Raw genomic sequence first — 6,281 nt, 5'->3', positions numbered from 1 at the left:
TTTATTCTATAGTAGTTAAATAATTTTTTATTATAACATTTTTATGTTATATCTGTTTTTTATTCATTATATGTTTTATTCATTAATGATATATTACTTAATAATGTTATACTTTTTTCTTTTGTACATATAAATAGTGATGCATTACAATGTTAAATTTTGTTTTCTTTATACATATTTTTTTCACTTCAATTACCTTATGTTGTTATTATATTCTTGAAATCTTTTATATTTATTTAACTCTTATGTTAATCTTGTTTCAATTTTCTTGAGGTTTTGTTTTGTCTCAATATAAAATATCTTATTAGATCTTTTCTAACCTCTGAATCTTATGTTAAATAACTTCTTATGTTTTTTCAGATTCATTTAATTGTTATGTTAAATATTTTTTTTTGTGTGTTCTAAGTCTTTTCTGATGTTTTATTGATTTTATTGATATGTTACATTGATCTTTTATTTTCCTAATTTAATGTCTTAAATTTATATATTTTAAATTGAACTCTTTTGTTTTAATTTAATATTAAATTTAAACTTAAAAAATTTATTACTTTTATATTATATTGAATTATGTTTTATAATTTTTTTATTTTTTCAATTTTTATGAATTTATTTAAGCTTTTTGGTTAAATTTCTTTTCTGTTTTATTTTTATTTAAAATTTAATCAATCTTTATATTAAATTTTTTATTTATATTATAATCTGTTTCATTTAATTTAATTATTTTGTTAAACTAATAATTTTACTAATAATTTTATTATATTTCTAATAAATATATCTTTGCAGGATTCTAATGTAACAAGCAAAAACAATTAATATATATTTTATAATATTTCAATTTTCCGCGCGGTTTTAAAATGAATAAGTAAGCGTCATGCGCCAGCCAATCAGAGCGTCGCTTAGTTCAAGACGCGGGAGGAACGAATGCGCATCATAGTGCGCATCATAGTGCGCATGGCTTCAGTCTACAGTTGAAAATCGTGACAAGAGGACGGATCATCGCAAATTCGGATTACGCAGTGAGTTATTTTGCCTTAATTATTACCAAATTTATCAATTATTGCTAATTTAATTTTTCAAATAATCCATTCAGTGTAGTGAAAACGAAATTAATTAGTATTTTGTGTTTCTTTGTATCTTTTTCTTCGATTGTTCATTTGGCGTCTATTGCGTCATTAGCATTTCGGTATCGAAATATTTCGAGACAGAATATGAAATGGTATATTGGTTTTTTTCTTATATAATTTCGTTTATTGTACATTCTTGATCTTCATTTTTTAGAATTTCATTAAAATAAAAGAAATTTTTTACGGTTCGTTACGAATTAATTTCATGAAATCGAATTCAAGGTCACATATTTTTCCGAATTGTATATACATATATATATATGCAACGTCTCGCGTATGCGTTTATTATTTACTTTTTTGGTCTGTCGTTTATATTTTGCTCGAGGCTAGAAACGTTTCTTATGATATTTGATCGTTTCCAAGAAATTGGATTTGTTTTCAAACATGGTCTTTGTCTTGTCGAATTGCCGATCGTATCCCCTCTCCATGTTATGCGAAGCGCGAAGAGCCATTATTCGTTGGTTCGTCGTGGCGATTAGAAGTTTGAAATTTTCTGAAGACGTGTGTTCTATTTAATGAGTAGTATTTTAATACTATTCTTTTTATAGTTACTTTTTTTTTTATCATTTGTGCGTTAGTATTTAATTGATACATCTTTATTCAATATTTTGTAATTAGAATTGATAATTCTTTGACAACTAAATCATTTTGAGTTCCATATTCATCATATAATTCAACTATCGAATTTAATAAAAGAGCTTACATGAATTTTTACTTGATTTGATTGTTGTGATTTTGTGGTTTTTTCGTAATGTAATTTCATACATTTTATTCATTTATTTAGAAGTTTTGATTTTTTTTTTTTTTTTTTTGGATAGGTTTAATTGGTGGCGTCATGATAAGTCTCCGAAGGCGGGAAAAATTCCAATATGGACGCCATATCTTTCTTGACGACGTGGTAAAATTTTATATTTCGTATGTATAAATTTTTATTTCGTTATTATTGGATTTCAAATATTCATAAATAATTTTTATAATATTTTTATATATAATGCATGACTAGTTAAAAAGCAGTATTTTCTGAACAAATGTTTGATAGGAAGAGGAAGGAAAATATCAAAGAGATATTGCTTCTTGTTCTAACTCTCACCATCCCTCTACTAATTTAATATTAATTTCAGAAAATATTTATGACCGCGCGCAATGCGGTTAATAGAATCAGTGTTTGCTTCGTAATAGTATTTTTAATATTTTTGAGAGCACAATAGCTCTGATTAAATTAAATTAAAGTAATCAAACGCGAAGATAGAATCAGTGTTTGATCGCCGATTAATTTATACGGACGCGTTATTAGTTTCTTATTTCTATTTTTTTTCTTTTTATATATATTCGTTTTCGGTACAGAATAGAGTCAGTGCTTCTTTCAAGAGAATAAGGCGATCATCCATCACGCGAAGAGGTAATTATCTTTTCTTCTATAAAAATTTTTATTTTTTTTTTTAATAAAAGTTAGTTATAATTTCAATACATATTATTATTGCAAATCTAATAGTTTTATATTTCAATTATTTCAAATAATCAGAACCATGTTTTAAATTATGATATGATTATTTTGTCATAGATTTCTTTGCTCCTGATGGCAGCCTTCTTCTCGATGACTTCTGGGCCACAACACAGTGAAGGTGTTCGTCGCATCATATGGTGAGTCGCATGGTTTTTGATTCCTCCGGTCGCTCAATCATGTCGTAGGATAAAAGATCCGAATCGACACGAGTGACTGGTTGTATACGTAGAATTTTGCACGAGCACAATGATCGCGGATATTTATTTATAATACCCGTGAGTAATAACAATTATTTCTTTTGTGTTTTATTAGTTCAGGCTAGAGTCTTCTTGTGCTTCGCGTTTGTGATTAATAATATTTAATAATTTTCTAATGCCAAATATAATAATTATTGTAATAATATAATTCAATAATTAATTTGAATTTCTAGAATGAATTCAAAATTCTTCAGAGTAATATTTCAAATTATTTGATCAATTTTTGATTATTGTGATTTCCATATTTTATGTAATAATTTTGTGTAACTTCAATATGACTTGCATCATCTGTAGATAGTATAATTCAATTTTTTTCCGTACAAATATGAATTAAATTTTGTGCAAGAAGACATTTCGCGACAGGCAGATTTTAGAATCAAAGCAAAAAGTTTTGAATATTATCTTTGTGACTTTAAAAATGTGCTCTGATGAAGGAATCGCCTGAGGGTATTTCTATTAATATCTATATTAAATTACAATGAATTCTTTTTTAAATTTTTTTTTAAATTCAATATTTAAAAAATTTTCAAATTTAGTATGCTAAAATTTCAATAATTTATTCAATTAATAAAATAAAATATAAAGTAGAAACACAAATAGATTGAAATACAATAAGATAATTTAAATTATAATGCAAAATCAAAGAATATTAGCTCGTTAGATACAAAATGGATATATTAATATTTTTTTAGCTCAGGATTTTCAGGTTTAACCCTTTCCATGTTCACTGCCAGGAACTCACTCACGTGCCCAGGTGTTACATGAGTGAGGGAGAGGCAATGAATATGATGACCTTAGTTCATAAGCTAATACAAATTTTTTAGCGACTGACGATGTGTTAGTGTATCGTGCACGACGTACTTTCTACACTGTGTGTGAATGGTTAGGCTGTGGAATTGCGTCGTTTCAATTACTATTTCTTTCATTATTCAATCACAATTTATACAATCAAATTCGCAATTAAATATTGAAAATAATTAATAAATAACAAGATTACTAATCTCTACTAGTCTCAAATTACAATATAATTTTGATTCATTACAATACTGATATAATACTGATACAATTTTGATTCACAATAATGGTACAATAATTTAGTCTGGTGATTAGTATTTTAAAAAACATTATATATTCATAAATATTCAGAAATGTAAACTTAATTAAAATGTAGATCCATGCGTTTTTGAGATTGCATTTCACGCAATGGTCGCTAGCCATCGTCAGTCGATTTCAGGAAAATGGTACGTAAAGTTAGAGTGTGCGAGTAGTGTGCCAAGCCCGGGTGTCGGAGACGTCCCGGGACGTTTTCCCTAGTGTAGGCTTTTGCGCCCGGGTGTTATGCGTGAGAATCGTGGTATGAGTGTGTTGGTGTGCCTGTTTTGCCATTTTTTTAAATATAGGGCTAGGTAGGATAGGTAGTATATTTCTGGTATGTCTGTTAATTATAAGTAGGTAGGGCCGGGCAGGTTGTCACAGTCTCTGATCGGGTAGGCGCGTTTTCGCGTGACAACTTGTTTCAGGGAATAAAATTTGAGAAATCGAGGGTGAAACTGAGATGAATGGAGAACAATGTCATTCGTCTCTGGCTTTGCTCATCGATTTTTCGAATTTCGCGATCGCGGTCGTGATTTGCTTTCGAAACGAACGTTGCGCTCGAGATTCTGTGTGCATGTACGGAGAATGTTCATTGCGATCGTTGGTCGTCCATGTGCACTTAGTTTCCGCGATTTAGTCCCTTTTTTTTTCCTCTTTTTTTTTTTGATTTACGATCAGTGAATCTCGAGCCTAGATTTAAGTTTCAGCGGGCATTGCGCCCGAAGGAGGAAGACCGAAGAGGCCCGACAAACTGTCACGAAGAGGGCTGCAACGAATGGCTTCTCATCTTTTGGATCTTGTCTAGTTCCAAAGAATGGGAAGTCATTGTTATTACTTTATCATTGTGCTCGTTTTAGTAATACGTAGTATATGTTGTATCGTCTGGCCAATTTGCATGCTGGCCCAACGTTGATCCAGTCATCATGGGCAAATCGCGATTTTGCATTAGTGTTGCGATTGATTGACAACGGGTTGAATTAGAGTTGCGTTGTAATTTTCGTGTTTTTAAAGTAGAGTTGCGAATGACTAATAATTTCGGTAATTGAATTAGAATTGCGTTTAAACGATATTCGCGTTTTTTGTAATGTTACGATCAAATGACAATCGTGTTTGTTATAATTTAGCATTTTATAAAATATCGAATAAGATTATTTTAAAATTTTTTTTTGTTCTACTTCATTACAAATTACACAGATATTAGATTATAATTTATTTCTGTTTAATTTTTATGAAATTCATATTAAAAATTAGTGTTGCGATGATGAATAATCGCGTTTTGTTTTAAGTAGTGTTGCGTAAATAAATAATCGCGTTTTGTAAATAGTGTTGCGTCTATATAATGCCCAATTTTCTTCCACTTGAGTTGTGGAAATTGATTGCTGTATCACCTAATGCAGCTAAGAAAGCTGCACAGGGGTGATAATACAACACAGCTGCTTTCAAGTGCAAGCTGCATCGGAATTCTCGTCATTAGTGTTGCGTATATAATTAAATTTGAGTGCGTAGAGTAGTATTCCGTAAAGAATTAAAATTATCTATTTATATCGTTTCTGGGAATTTTCCAATTTTTTTTTTTTTTTTTTTGTAAATTTTAAATTAATTTATTTTGCAAGTATAATAAAGCACTCATCGCGATTGATATCTTTTATAAAAATTAGTTTATTAGTGTTGCGATATATAATGAATATTCCACTCACGGTTTGCTCGGATTTATATTAAGTGGAAAATATTTTTATTTTAGTGGCCCTTCAGGCTACTAAACTTATTTCTTTTTCAGCATCCTTTGTTCCATATTCCATTTGTTACAGAAAATACTGCTATAACATATTTGTTTTTTTTTTAAAGATTATTTTTTAAACTTTTCAGAAATATATTACAATTTTAATAAATTTAATATAAATTTTATTTATTATTAATATTGAAATTGTAATAATAAAGTTTAATAAGTAACATGTATAATGTAAAACTATTAAAAATATAATATATATGAATATACGACTAGATTCTAAATTTTTTTTTCATCTTAATATTTCTACTTTCCCTTTTTTTAAAAGTAGAGTTTTATGAATATTCGAATTCCATTTTCATTAATTAATATTCATGATCATGATTTTTATTTTTTACAAAATTTTTGCAAAAAATATTTTGAAAAAACAATATGAATATTAAGAAATAAATGATATTATTTCAATCTAATCATATGATTTATTTTTCATGTTAGAATATTAAAATTTTCTATCTTCTTTGATTTATTTAATCAGATATTATATATATTATTTTTATTTTTCTTTTCTAAAATTC

The sequence above is a fragment of the Apis florea genome, unplaced genomic scaffold (genome assembly GCF_048593485.1).
Source record: "Apis florea isolate Af1SG1 unplaced genomic scaffold, ASM4859348v1 contig_3791_pilon, whole genome shotgun sequence".
Taxonomy (NCBI): domain Eukaryota; kingdom Metazoa; phylum Arthropoda; class Insecta; order Hymenoptera; family Apidae; genus Apis; species Apis florea.
This window is presented reverse-complemented; position numbering follows the sequence as displayed.